A 16,394-nucleotide genomic window follows, 5' to 3' on the forward strand; every position below is an offset into this window, starting at 1 on the left:
AATAAGATGGCTCTGATTGAAGCCGCACAAAACCTTCAACAGCTACTGGAGACAAAAGAGGAAACCAAAATACAATGGGCCGCTACTACAGTCGTTAGCCAACCATTGGTTTCATGACTGAATGTCATTGACTTAAATGTGGGTGGGACCGCAAGAGGAGTCTTGAGTTCATATAAAAGGAGACTCATGTCTAGGTAACCCTCATGGATTTGGAAACACAGACAACACAGGATATTCCAAAAGAGCTTCGGGACTCACTGGTAAGGAAGAGCATTCATTACAAGTCTGTATTATTGGTCCAACTCATGCAAGAACTTGTCTCTTCAATTCAGTAAGTGCATCTGCTTGGACCAGTTGTACACAACAACTGCTACAAATTCTACCTGACCCTTCAAGTTATGTCTATCAAATTGAGTTCTATGTTTCATATCAAGATCACTTTGAATGGAGACACTGATGGTGGTTGTATTCCTAAGTGCACCCACTCAAAGTGACCTTGCATATGAGTTTACAACAATTAGACACTTTGAAGCAAACGTTAGTTAACATGGTTCACTTACAGAACATTTCAAGTAGAGACCTCTCAAATGGAAAAACTTGTGGTTTTCCTCTTTACTTAGTGCTCCAATTTTGGGAATTCTCTATTTTGAATAGTTCGGGGAATCGTTGATTTATGTGTTAATAAGATGCCTCTGATTGAAATCGCACAAATCCTTCAACAGCTACTGGAGACAAAAGAGGAAACCAAAATACAATGGGCTGCTACTACAGTCGTTAGCCAACCATTGGTTTCATGACTGAATGTCATTGACTTAAATGTGGGTGGGACTGCAAGAGGAGTCTTGAGTTCATATAAAAGGAGAATCATGTTCAAGCATCTCTCATGGATTTGGAAACACAGACAAGACAGGATATTCCAAAAGAGCTTCGGGACTCACTGGTAAGGAAGAGCATTCATTATAAGTCTGTACTTTTGGTCCAACTCATGCAAGAACTTGTCTCTTGAATTCAGTAAGTGCATCTGCTTGGACCAGTTGTACACAACAACTGCTACAAATTCTACCTGATCCTTCAAGTTATGTCTATCAAATTGAGTTCTATGTTTCATATCAAGATTACTTTGAATGGAGACACTGATGGTGGTTGTATTCCTAAGTGCACCCACTAAAAGTGACCTTGCATACAAGTTTACCACAATTAGACACTTTGAAGCAAATTTTACATTATATGTTTCACTTAAAGAACATCTCAAATAGACACACTCATTGACTGCTACAAATTCTACCTGACCCTCCATGTTAGGTCTTTCGAATTGAGTTCTATGTTTCATATCAAGATCACTTTGAATGGAGACACTGATGGTGGTTGTATTCCTAAGTGCACCCATACAAAGTTACCTTGAATGTGAGTTTACATCAATTAGACACTTTGAAGCAAACTTTAGTTAACATGGTTCACTTACAGAACATCTCAAGTAGAGACCCCTCAAATTGAAACACTTGTGGTTTTCCTTTTGCCTTAGTGCTCCTATTTGGGGAAGTCTTTATTTTAAATAGTTCAGGGAATCGTTAATTTATGTGTTAATAGGATGGCTCTGATTGAAGCTGCACAAAACCTTCAACAGCTACTGGAGACAAAAGAGGAAACCAAAATACAATGGGCCGCTAATACAGTCGTTAGCCAACCATTGATTTCATGACTGAATGTCATTGACTTAAATGTGGGTGGGACTGAAAGAGGAGTCTTGAGTTCATATAAAAGGAGACTCATGTTCAAGCATCTCTCATGGATTTGGAAACACAGACAACACAGGATATTCCAAAAGAGCTTCGGGACTCACTGGTAAGGAAGAGCATTCATTACAAGTCTGTATTATTGGTCCAACTCATGCAAGAACTTGTCTCTTGAATTCAGTAAGTGCATCTGCTTGGACCAGTTGTACACAACAACTGCTACAAATTCTACCTGACCCTTCAAGTTATGTCTATCAAATTGAGTTCTATGTTTCATATCAAGATCACTTTGAATGGAGACACTGATGGTGGTTTTATTCCTAAGTGCACCCACTCAAAGTGACCTTGCATATGAGTTTACAACAATTAGACACTTTGAAGCAAATTTTAGTTAACATGGTTCACTTACAGAAAATTTCAAGTAGAGACCCCTCAAATGGAAACACTTGTGGTTTTCATTTTGCCTTAGTGCTCCTATTTGGGGAAGTCTTTATTTTGAATAGTTCAGGGAATCATTAATTTATGTGTTAATAAAATGCCTCTGATTAAAATCGCACGAAACCTTCAACAGCGACTGGAGACAAAAGATGACAACAAAATACAATGGGGTGCTACAACAGTCGTTAGCCATCCATTAGTTTCATGATTGAATCTCGCTAATTTAAATGTGGGTGGGACTGCAAGAGGAATATTGAGTTCATATAAAAGGAGACTCATGTCTAGGTAACCCTCATGGATTTGGAAACACAGACAACACAGGATATTCCAAAAGATCTTCTGGACTCACTGGTAAGGAAGAGCGTTCATTACAAGTCTGTATTATTGGTTCAACTCATGCAAGAACTTGTCTCTTGAATTAAGTAAGTGCATCTGCTTGGACCAGTTGTACACAACAACTGCTACAAATTCTACCTGATTACATCTAAAAAATTGAGTTCTATGTTTCGTATCAGGATCACTTTGAATAGAGACACTGATGGTGGTTGTATTCCTAAGTGCACCCACTCAAAGTGACCTTGCATACAAGTTTACAACAATTAGACACTTTGAAGGAAATTTTACATTATATGTTTCACTTAAAGAACATCTCAAATAGACACACTCATTGACTGCTACAAATTCTACCTGACCCTCCATGTTAGGTCTTTCGAATTGAGTTCTATGTTTCATATCAAGATCACTTTGAATGGAGACACTGATGGTGGTTGTATTCCTAAGTGCACCCACTCAAAGTGACCTTCCATATGAGTTTTCAACAATTAGACACTTTGAAGCAAACTTTAGATTATATGTTTCACTTAAAGAACATCTCAAATAGACACGCTCATCGACTGCTACAAATTCTACCTGACCCTCCATGCTAGGTCTATCAAATTTAGTTCTATGTTTCATATCAAGATCACTTTGAATGGAGACACTGATGGTGGTTTTATTCCTAAGTGCACCCACTCAAAGTGACCTTGCATATGAGTTTACAACAATTAGACACTTTGAAGCAAACTTTAGATAACACGGTTCACTTACAGAACATTTCAATTAGAGACCCCTCAAATGGAAAAACTTGTGGTTTTCCGCTTTACTTAGTGGTCCAATTTTGGGAATTCTTTATTTTGAATAGTTCGGGAAATCGTTGATTTATGTGTTAATAAGATGCCTCTGATTGAAATCGCACAAATCCTTCAACAGCTACTGGAGACAAAAGAGGAAACCAAAATACAATGGGCCGCTACAACAGTCGTTAGCCAACCATTGGTTTCATGGCTGAATGTCATTGATTTAAATGTGGGTGGGACTGCAAGAGGAGTCTTGAGTTCATATAAAAGGAGACTCATGTTCAAGCATCTCTCATGGATTTGGAAACACAGACAACACAGGATATTCCAAAAGAGCTTCGGGACTCACTGGTAAGGAAGAGCATTCATTACAAGTCTGTATTATTGGTCCAACTCATGCAAGAACTTGTCTCTTGAATTCAGTAAGTGCATCTGCTTGGACCAGTTGTACACAACAACTGCTACAATTTCTACCTGACCCTCCATGTTAGGGCTATCAAATTGAATCCACAAGGAAGCTGTCCCACTCAGACCCATAGTCAGTAGCATAAACTCAGCCACTTATAACATTGCAAAACACCTTGCTACCATCCTTGCTCCTCTCGTGGGGAACACCCCACACCACATCAAGAACTCCACCGACTTCACTGACAAGGTCCAGAAACTTACCCTGGATCCAGATGAAACCATGGTGTCCTTTGATGTAGTCTCTCTCTTCACTTGCATACCCACCACGGAGGTAGTGGAGACTGTCAGAAAACGACTACAAGAAGACAGCTCCTTGGAAGACAGGACCAACTTCACACCCGATCAGATTTGCACACTGTTAGACCTCTGCCTCACCACTACATATTTCAAAAACAACGAAGGCTTTTACAGAAAAAACATGGCTGTGCCATGGGCTCCCCCATGTCACCTATTGTAGCCAACCTTTACATGGAGGAAGTGGAAAGGAAGGCTCTTGGCTCTTTCAAAGGAAGAGTACCCAGCCACTGGTACAGATATGTAGACGACACCTGGGTCAAAATCAAGACACAAGAAGTGGAATCCTTCACTACGCACATTAATGCTGTGGATAAAAGCATCAAGTTCACCAGGGAAGACACAAAGGAGAACTGTTTGCCTTTCCTGGACTGCACTGTGCACATTGAAGAGAATGGCAACTTCAACATCGAAGTTTACCGGAAGCCCACACACGGACCAGTACCTCCTGTTTGACTCCCATCACCCTCTGGAACACAAACTTGGAGTAATTAGGACCCTACACCACCGGGCAGAACATGTTCCCTCTAAGCCTGAAGGGAAAAAGAAGGAACACACACGTGTAAAGGAAGCACTCAAAACGTGCGGCTATCCTAAATGGGCGTTCTTAAAGTCAGCAAAGAGGCACAGAAAAGAAGATCAGACACCAGCGAGGGAGGATAAGAAGGACAGACGCAACAACATTGTCATCCCCTATGTAGCCGGTGTATCAGAGAAACTCAGGAGAGTTTTCTCCAAGCATGACATCCCGGTGTACTTCAGACCCAGCAACACGCTCAGACACAAACTGGTTCACCCGAAAGACAAAACTCAAAACACAGACTTAACAATGTGGTGTACGCTGTACAGTGCAGCGAGGAATGCCAAGACCTCTACATTGGAGAGACAAACAGCCACTTCACAAGCGCATGGCACAACACAGAAGAGCCACTCCACAGGACAAGACTCAGCTGTCCATCTGCATCTTAAGGATAAAGGACACTCTTTCGAGGATGCCAATGTTCACATTTTGGACAGAGAGGACAGATGGTTTGAAAGAGAAGTGAAAGAAGCCATCTATGTCCACTGTGAGCGACCATGTTTGAACAGAGGTGGTGGTTTATGACACTAACTCTCTGTCATCTATAATCCAGTTTTGACATCCCTTCCCAGACGCCTTAACGCCCACTCAAGTCCTGGGCCATCTGACCTCAGGAATTTGCATGATAAGGTGGGGCCAGGTTTCACAATGAGCTCACCTGAAACTCTGGCTGATTGGGACCCACACCCAGTTTCACACCTTGGCTCAGGCGATTAGAGGATCATCAGGGGGTCCTTTTGTCCCTCCGTGGGGGGATACTCCCACTAGGTTTATATCTGGGACTCTCCACCATTTGACCTTAGAACTGAAGAAGCTTCTCGGATGAGAGGTGAAACGTCTTCAAGCAACTTATAGAAGTCCAGACGCTTTTTCTTTGCAAGCTCCTTTGGCCTATCAAATTGAGTTCTATGTTTCATATCAAGATCACTTTGAATGGAGACACTGATGGTGGTTTTATTCCTAAGTGCACCCACACAAAGTGACCTTGCATATGAGTTTACAACAATTAGACACTTTGAAGCAAACTTTAGATAACATGGTTCACTTACAGAACATCTCAAATAGAAACCCCTCAACTGGAAAAACTTGTGGTTTTCCTTTTGCCTTAGTGCTCCTATTTGGGGAAGTCTTTATTTTAAATAGTTCAGGGAATCGTTGATTTATGTGTTAATAAGATGCCTCTGATTGAAGCAAGAACTGAAGAACTTCAGGACTCACTGGTAAGGAAGAGCATTCATTACAAGTCTGTATTATTGGTCCGATTCATGCAAGAACTTGAATCTTAAAAGAAGAGTATGATGTCATGTAGGCATTCAGTAGGATGTCATATAGGCATACAGTATGATGTCATATAAGGCATACAGTATGATGTCATATAGGCATCCAGTATGATGTCATTTAGGCATACAGTATTTTAGCCGAGTGGTAAATTAATAATAATATTTTCCATTTCAGTTAACCAAATGTCCATTTAAGGTTCAAAAATGGGTCTTAAAATGTTGTGTCTTTGTTTCCATGTAAGGTAAGACAAGAATGTTATTGGGTAATTTCATGTTATTGCTTGTGCTATTTCTTTGGCTATCTGCATGTTGCGTGCACTTGAAGCTGTTAATTTTATAGGTTTGTGTAGTTGCATATTGTGGTCACTTGGGGGGGGGGGGGGGGGGGGGGGGGGGGTGCAGTTCTTAAGGGTTAACTGCAGATTTCCAAGAAAAGACTTAACAAGAACTGCATCTCGGGACTTTTCTCTTTGTTGTGGATGTGGAACGGGAATGTTGTGAAGGAGTTAAATTGTTGGTAAGGAATTGTTAAATACGCACATAATTCATTGAAACATATTGGTATAATTGTAGTGCAGTGGCAAAACGTCAGTATTTTAACAAGATGATGTATTTCTGAAATGTATGATGCAAAGGACCTGTATGTGCAGCGTGGAGCGGCCATTTTCTCCATGCAAGGGATGAGTTGCGAGATCGTCTGTGTGCTCCAGTATCCGAGTGAGCTGAGATTTCTGTGGAATGTAAGTGTTTATAAAAATGTGTGTAACACTTCCACAGTTTTTAAAGGAGCCTTGTGTGATTTAGCTCTTTGTATTTTGTTCTGCACAGACAGAGGTCACTGCCGTATTTTTGTGTTTTGTATTTCATTTCCTTTATTCCTCGTATTGTATTGGCGCAACTTTTTTTAGTCGGTTATTCTGTTACTTTGCCACGTTACCTCTCGTGCTGTCGATGTTCAGTACAAGTCCATATGGCTGCTGTTTGACAAAAGTAAAGGTCAAAGGACATTTTTTTTGTTTATTCAGTCGGCATTGACAATAAAACTGCACATTAAGAACCCAGTAATTGTGTCCTGTGTGGCTAACCATTTCCCAGGCTACAGTATGATGTCATATAGGCATACAGTATGATGTCATATAAAGGCATAAAGTATGATGTCATGTATGACATGCAACCTTGATACGTTTGTATCTCAAACCTATTCACTAGAACTTTCAAGACAATTTAACTACACAGCAAAGCAAGACACGAGTAGGCAAAGTTCTTCATGTTTCTTGTGCACGGGAGAGAACTGGACAAACGCCGTTCCTTCGCTTGACCCCAGTCACTCTCTCATCCGCTCCCTCGTAACACTGCTCTTTTATTTTATTTATTTATGTGTGTGAAGACTTCCCTAAACCTGCTGGTCTGGAAGTCCAGCAGTTCATCTAAACAAAAGGCACTTAGACTAAAACAGATATAGATACGTTCATCCTACCACAAAACAATAAGAGCAGGTACGACCTCTCCCATGCTCCCAGGATGTGGGTGTGAATGCCAGAACACTCTGGAATGCACACAAAGTCTTTGCAGACTCCTAAGGATCAACCCTCTACCAACATGATATTGACTATAAAACTCTAAGCATATATGACAATCAACAATATAACCCTGACAAGCTTCATGTCTTATAAGTCTTACAGATTAATGTCATTTGTGTCATACAGCCTGATCTCATGTATGCCCTCAGCTTGAAGTCCTGGATCGAGACAGCTTGATGTCATAAGTCTTAAAGTATGATGTCATGTCTGCATACAGCTTCATGTCATGTATGGTATCCAGCTTGATGTTGTCATGGTCTGGGTGCGTACCTGTAGGTTTCCAACAGCGGTCCTCCTCCTTTGGGCCCCACCTGTCCCCTTCACCTGAAACCAATGCCCTGGTCTCTTCACAGTATTTTTCCCAGCCCAGCTTCCACCTCCCCACTGCCACAGCTGTCCCGCTGTATTCTAGAGCTGTCTAGTTTTCATTTAGCTGCCTTAGTTTTGACAGCGCACCCACTAGTGTAGTGGCTTCGTTTAAATTTGGCTTGTGTGTTTAATTTGTGGGGGAAGAAATGAACCTTCTTGATCACTCACTGTCTTGCTTCCGGTTTGGATCTTGCACTTGTGTCCATCCCATTTACCTCGTGCCGCTGGGCTGTGACAGATGTCATATAAGCATACAGTATGATGTCATATGGGCATACAGTATGATGTCATATAGGCATACAGTATGATGTCATATAGGCATACAGTATGATGTCATCCTGTGTCCTCTGACCTGTTTGCCACTGAAAGGCAGTGTTAGAGGGACACTTTGTGAAGTAGCGTGACATAAGCAGCATGGAAGGTGATAGGAAGACAGCATCTGCAGACTGTTCAAGTTTCTTTTAAGTATTCTTTATTTTCTGGCGTCGCCTTTCAACAATTATTTCACAAAACATAAGAACCTCTCAGTCAAAATCTCACCTGCTTTATATAAAATTCTACTCACACCTGGATCTCATTAACCTCCACCATTGGGAAAACAGGGTAGACTAAATAACACAGTCTAGTCCAAAGAAACAGGAATAAAATCATTTTTCCACTTAACAAACTCATTCACCCAACTAAACAGTTTGAAAAGTCAATCTCTTCACTTACAGACTCATGAGGTTATTTTAAATGAAATAAACAATTTTACACAAAAGAAACACCCCTTCATTTGGTTACACCCAATTGACATGATCAGTGACATCATATCCTATAAAACCAGGAAGTACTGGGGCGGCCATTCCCACATACCCGTTTTACACATAGGACCTGTCCAGAGGAACACACAATGGTAACTATAACCAAACTACATAAACAAATGAAAGATTCAAATCAATTAATGACGAAGTGACATTTAGCTTTAAGTACATTTGCACAGATGAAATGAATATAACCAATGCTACCACAAACAGACCCGGGATAGTATGTAGAGCCAAGGCTACATGTGCTGTGTTTACATTAAAGCATTATGATAAACTATAAGATAACAGAACACAGAATAACAACATACACAAGTGACAAATGGCAAATGACTTCTCTCCTAGCCACTTTGTCACACACTTGGGCATTTATCGCAGCATATAATGTGTTTTCTGGATACACTGCTGCTTTTTCAGCGCCCAGAGATTGATGGCTGTGTGTCAGAGCTGGCTATGAATTTCAGAAGGATCAGGCCTTAACTTTAAAAGTTATCAGTAGTTCTTTCCACCTTTTTACCCACAGCTACATCCACTTCTGTCGGGCCTAGGCTGCTCACTACGGCTGGGTATCATCACTGATTTCTGTAATCCACTCGATTCACGAGGTCCTGATTCCATTCAATTTGATTTTGCCTCAGACAGTCAGAAATATTATAATTCTGATGATTTATCAGCACTGACACATGTGAGACTTCATCAGAGGTGTGAGCATCACAGCAGAGGCCTTTGTGTCAAAGTAACTGAGGATAAAACAGAAAAACATGAAGGAGATTTTCCTGCCCTGTTTTCTGTAGCAGATACACTTTATTGCATCGTTTTAAAAAGTTTACATTTCTTCAGTATTGAACAGCAGAAATTAGGCTTTCTTGTCCGAGCGGCCGACAGCGCTGTAAACAACGGTAGACTGGTGGGTGATAAGCGAATGAATGATGCAGGAAACAGAGATTTGAGACGGGAAACTGTTCTTGAAGTACAGAGAGAGAGAGCTGTGCAGGAAGTGTGATTTTATCGTGCTGAAGCAAAAGTCAGAGGGCATTAATGACGACATTGATCAAATGTGGAGCGTAGTTTGGATCTTCTGCTGCTGCTTCAGTGAATTTTGGTTAGAGAGAGATAAAACCTGCAGCTCAGAATCGAGCGCAAAAAAGACGGAAACACAAAGCGCCGACGCGCCGACGTATCAGAGTCAGCGAGCTGTCGGCTTTCAGCCGCGACGGCGTGTCCGTGTGAGAAAGTCGAGAAAGCTGATTGTGATGCGTCCGCTCTGCGTTTACGTTTTTGAACAGCTGGTCACACCGGTGCGACCAAAGATCTTTTTTAGTCGCATCATTGAAAAATATGCGACTAAAATGATGGTCGCACTCTAGAGCCCTGAATACCATTATATTACAACGTTGTGACTCATTGGGATTTGGCTTTTACACTGATGTTATTTTGACAAACAACACCTAAACATGAGCCAAAGAAAGTAAAGGCAGTCGTGCCTCTCTCAGAGCTTCAGCGTAGGAACTCATGTCAGTGAGGATGACCAGCACATGTTTCTCACACTGGTAGGCCAGGTACTCTGCTGTAGTCAGCACCAGGCGGGGAGTGATGATACGGGAGTGATACGGAGACTTTCAGATCGCAGAGACTTTTTTTTAATGTACTGAACGGCTGGTCGCTGGTGCGATCTAGGATTTTATTAGTCGCACCAGTGAGAAATTTGGCCGCAAATGTGACCAAATTGGTCAGACTCTAGAGCCCAGAGATCAGCTGCTGTCTGAACTGCACACTTACACTTGGGTTTTGTATTTTTTGGCTTTTTCTCTGCTCTTTTTTGAATTATAACTTTGAGAGGATTTGGATTTCAACTGAATCCCTGGAGTGTTGAAGTTGCAGGGATGCAAAACAGAGATAAGGGCCTCTTCAGGCATGGATGTGCCCGTTCTCTCCTCAATCTCTCTCCTCAAAAGATCAACATTAGCTAAGAGTGGGTTAATTAGATGAGTATTAAGTGATTTCATTATGTGATCATAGTATGTGAGCTGGCTTTTCCCCCTCCTGCTAAATTGCTTTAATAAAATATCCTGCATTCAAAAGGTTTAAATAGTGGACATTCATTTTTTAACTCTTTCTAAAACAGCAACAAGGCATAAAGCTGTGTATAAGTTTACACCTATATAAATATCACTTACACATTTAATTTACAGTTACAAGTTACAAAGTCACTTTCATCTACGCAGGACTGTAAGCTGTCGTCTGTGAGGCGTCAGCTGTGTTTGTTTGTAACACAGTTCATGGTGGAGAACAGCTGCTCACATACGTATGTGGATCTGAAGATCGTCAGGACTCCAAATGCATATTTCTTCATGTTTATGTGTCGGGATGGCATTCCATGTTTCAAACAAGGTTCTCAGTATCACCTGAAAATCCAGTCACATTTAACAGGGATGGATCGATGGTCAGGGCAGTGATGGGGAAGGATAATGTGGGTTTTTCCTCTCTGAACTCGTGGAATTATTTCCCAAATAACTGTGGTGATTGCAGACTGCAAATGCTCTGAATTTATTAACTGTCAGTTTGCACTCAAACGCTAACACCTCCTCCAGCATGTGTAACGCTGTGCCTCCTCTCCCCTGAAGACTTGTATTCAGCTTCTTCTGGTTCGCTGTAATGTCCACAAAGTGCAGCTTTTTCAGCCACTCTGGCTGTTCCAGCGCAGAAAAGGCGAGCCCTTTGCTGCTCATGAAAACTTTCACCTCTCCCAGACATTTTCCAATTTCATTGTACTACTGTACTATGTATGACTGTGCAATGACAATAAAGAGTTATCTTATCTTACATGGAGCAAAGCGTTTCAGCACCTCTCCTCTGGACAGCAGGACTCTGTCATACAGCAGGAGATCAGGCTAAATGCTCTCCACCTCATCCAGTAATGAGGTGGAGAGCATTTAAACCTTTTGCCATTATTTTATTGATGATCTGAATGACAACATTTATGACCTCTGTGCATTCTACAGGAAAGGTTTGCGCACACAATGCCTCTTGGTGCAGGATGCAGTGAAACGTCAGCAGCTTTCTATCCAGTGACTTCTGCAGCCAGGCCACAAAGCCCCTGTGCAGTCATACTTACCATACTTTTATTTTTATATTTCAATATCACAATAATCTTCTAATTTAGAACTACAAGTTAAAAAAGAACTAATATAAATAAAATACACTTCAGCTAAATACTTTTCCCAAACCACGTGGAGCCGCACTATAAGTCTAAAGAGCTGCATGTTATCTTGCCACTCGCTGACCTTAACCTCCCTCTCGTGCACAAAGGTTCTTCTGTTTGCCAGGTAGGCTTCCAAGTCTATGTTTTTTTGGCCTTTCGAAGACCATAATGACTTCGTCTTCCAAGTCATACCAGTCGTTTTATGCGGGCGTCACATTGCTGCTCGTAGCCTCTGGTCCTGCCCCCACTTTTATTAGCATTGCCACCTCCTTGGGAATCTCGGTCATTTTACCATTAAGAAGCAGAACATCAAGGTCAGTGTTCAAACATTAGGCTGTTTGAGGAACACGTTGGGGGAAAACAACAGAAAAAGACAAACATTTCTTACCACTGGTAGGTAGCTGACTAAAAACTGAGCAACATGCTTAATCACCACCTGCATTACAGAGAAAATGTGTTTTAGAAAAAGAGAACAGGAGGAACTAGAAGAATTGTAAAGTGCACACATAAGAAGCCATACTGGGAAATTGTCTTCTCTGCGTTTTCCAACTACTACAATTTAAGGTCCTGCATAAGCTCCATCTGTCTAAATTGAAGGTTTCAAGGATGCTTCCAGGTGCGGACTCAAGATGTGATCAATGTGGCCAGAATTCTGCCTCATTGTCACATATGTTTTGGACATGTCCTAATATCACTACTTACTGGTCTAAAATATTTAAAACTTGGTCTGATATTTTTAAAGAACAGCCCCCCCCCCCCCCCCACCCCCCAGACCCAGTAATGGCACTATTTGGTGTAGCTACAGTTAAACGCTTAAATAATAAACAAATTCGTGCTCTGAGTTTTATAACATTGCTTGCAAGACGCCTTATACCCCCAACTCATTCTGCTTTGTTAAGAGACACAATGTATCATTTACAGTTGGAAAAAATTAAATTTTCACTGAGAGATAATGTCAAACAGTTTTACCTAATTTGGCAACCCTTTATAGATGGGATGGATGGCCTCCTCCCATATCTGCTCCAAGATTATACACATTGGCAGGTGTATTGTTTTTTTTTTTTTTTTCTTGGGGGGGGGGGGGGGGGGGTTGTTTGTTCTGGGTTTTTTTTTCTCCTTTCCCCCTCCTTTGTATATACTTATCTAGGTATATAAATGTGTATGTATAGACATAGATATATGATCGTTTATATAATGGTAATTATATTTTATGTAAAAAGGAGGGGGAGAGGAAGGAAGGGAAGGGGAAAAAAGGGAAAGAAAAAACTATGTCACTGTAAAAGAGATACTTTGTTGCCTGATTTGAATAAAAAAAAGGGAAAGAAATTGGACTAAACTCACTTGAACTCTGACTTTGTCTGCACTTAGAACTATCACAAGACATTAAAACAAAACATCGGGCATTGATGACATCACAGGAATCTAACATTCTAATCTATGCAAACTGTCTCCAAGGCTACATAATATCAAATTAAATCATAGCAAAGGAGTAAAAAGCAGGATCAGTCTTAGGGTGTATGTTACATGTTTGCCAGTTTGGATGAGTGAGTGCAATACTTCATCGGCCTGTGTTGTAGCAACCTGTTGAACCTGCTGAGAAACTTTTCTTTGTCCACTCTGCCCCAAACTTCACATGCTCCATAAAAGTCGAGGCCTAGAGACCTCTGCATAGTTATTAGCATTAGGTTATCAGTATCATCTGATATATATGACATTTACAGTACAGTACTCACACATGACATAGGAGGAATAAATATGAACTTTTTGACATAAATTTGATCATATGAAATTGGATTTTTTTAAAATATGAAACTTTTTCCTTCCGTCATACGTCAGAAATATAATATATTAAGTTTTGAACATTTTAAAACATTTAAGTTTGCTCGTTGTATTTATAAGATCCTACATGGACGTGCTCCACAATCATTGGTCAGTCATGTTAAAATCCATTATCAGTGGAAAACAAACCTGATCCTCTACTAGAGGCGATTGTGCAATACCTTTTAGACATAACACTCAGCAAACAGTTATTATCAGTTAAAGTCAGTGAGATTTGGAGTGATACATGACACATGACGGAATAAGACACGCAGACTTAGCATGACGAACCGACGAGGAACACGTACACTGTAAATACATACAGAGGGAAAAGAGGACTAGAGATGAGACATGGACATAACTAAGCACAAACAGAACATGATGGCTGGGGGAAAACACACGTGACAGAAGGAATGGGTCACAAGGGCAAAACATGTAAACGAGAGGAGGAGACGGGAGAAAAAGACATTACTGAAATACATGAAGGGCCAGGGCTGGGGCAGCCAACCAGTCACAGACAAACAGCCACATTTTTTACTGTGTCACCGCAAAGAGCCACATCATACACCTGGGCACACATGAACATCACCCATCCCTTCCTCTGTCCTGCGTTCAGTTTAGGGTATCAAACTCAGGACCCTAACCCCATCAGGCCGGGGTCTTTGTGTGGAGTCTGCATGTTCTCTCCAGCTTCCTCACACAGTCTAAAGACATGCAGTTAGTGGGGGTCTTCTCGCCCCGTTCACATTCACACAGAGATGCATTGAAGATCACCTTGTGGTTAGTGCCTTCTATTCGATGTACAGACTGAATAATAACACCTTCTAATTAGTTCTGTCTCCTATTGGTGCTCTTCTACGAGTAATCAGTGCTTGATGGGTTACTAAGCTTAACTTTTTTTACAACATTGATAACAAACACACACAAAACAACAACAACATATATTATCTAAAAAAAAATTGATTGGACCACATTTTGATGTTCATCCTACATGTTTATTGGGATTGTCTAATGTCTGCGACGGTATCTTCTCCCACGTCTGCGGACACCCGAGGCCTTGTGGGCTCTCCTGCGTCTGCGAACGGGGCGAGAAGACCTCGCACGTTTGCGTCTATAGCTGCGTCGTGGCATCGTCCAAAACGGCGGTACCTGCTCCACGTCACGGGTTCTATTTATGGACTCACCTGGCAACTTTAGTGATGTCACTGCTGATGTTGTCACTGTTGGTGTGACCTCATGACTCATTCATGCCATCTGAACTGTGGTGTAATTATGAGGTCACAGGGGGACGTGAATTTATTCACAAAGTTGAAAGAGAGTTTGGGTCATAACTCAAAGACACAATGATGCAGTCAAATCATTGGAATTAAATATCTGTAAATTACACGATTTAGAGGGGTCTGACATCACATCCAGTCTCTCTGCTGTGATGTCAAATATCAACGCCCAAACCACACGACCGACAAATAACACAGAACACGCAGCCAGTGACGCACCAAACACACACCACGTTTAGTGACCAATAAATCAAGCGCCACAGGTGGTGTAAATGACAGCTCAGGGATGTGTAATGATGTTGATTTTTTCTGTTCTTGTTCCTTTTTACCAAGCCGGGTTTGTTGGTCCTTGTTTCCCTCTCCTGCTGAGTTCCTCCTGACGGAGTTCATAAGCCAGTCAAAGATCTGCACGTCACAATGGACTGAGATGTCAACTTCCTCCCACCAAAAAAAGAAAAAAGTAAAGTCGTCATGCAGCAGGAGAACAAAAAGTCATACTACAGCTACTGCACCCCTCTAATTTATTAGATTCTTTCAATCATGTGTTTCATAGGGGCCTCGGAGCACTTCTGCACACTAAATGAGCTGTGCTGGAACTTACACCATCACGTAACCCATAAAGGAAATCTCTTATTCATAAAAAGAAACAAATGTTTGCTTTGATTCCTCCTTGAGAAACTGAATGTCACGGTCCTGGGTCGCTGGCTCAGTGTTTTCTGTTTTGTTTTATTAATCTTTGATTTCTTGATGTGTCTTTGTTAGTTCTTAGGTTTTGGTTCTGTGTCCCCGCTGTTCTGTGTTGGTACTGTGCCTCTACATAAATAGCATCATAATTTCATATTTTGTCAGCACTTCCTAGCAGTATGTAACTACACAATAAATGTCAGGGTTTGCGTGTTGAGTTATGAATGGAGGACCCAAGATGCAGGCACTGCTGATGTGAGTGAGCTTTATTTATGGAGAGTGACATACAAACAAAGGCGAGGGAGGCGAGAAACAAAACTAGGAAAACCTAAACTGGGAAAGCTGAGAACCAGATAAGAAACCTGGACACGAGGGAATGGAGTTAAAACACGATGACAAGCAGGAAAAACAGCATGGAGGAACACAGACGGACCAGTAACGCACACAAGAGGACGAATGCTATAAATTAGTGATGGCCCGCTTGAAGCTGACGCTCCGGCGCGTGTGTCAAAAAAACCAACACACCGCTTCAGAAGCACTCTGTCGATGCTCGATTCGTTTGGCCACAGTCACGTGATCAGTGACGTCCAATTGTGAATTGTGAATTCCACTCTGCAGAGTGGGCAATCATAATGAAGCAGTTCAGTTTTTTTGTAGATTCAAGCTGCTCTTCATATTTTTGACCAGCAGATGTCACCACAGAGGACTGTGTTAAAAAGCTTCCAGTAATGAATCGTTTATCAACACAAGCTT

The sequence above is a fragment of the Neolamprologus brichardi genome, unplaced genomic scaffold (genome assembly GCF_056152115.1).
Source record: "Neolamprologus brichardi isolate AB-2024 unplaced genomic scaffold, ASM5615211v1 NODE_ptg000033l+_length_6344489_cov_1, whole genome shotgun sequence".
Taxonomy (NCBI): Eukaryota; Metazoa; Chordata; class Actinopteri; order Cichliformes; family Cichlidae; genus Neolamprologus; species Neolamprologus brichardi.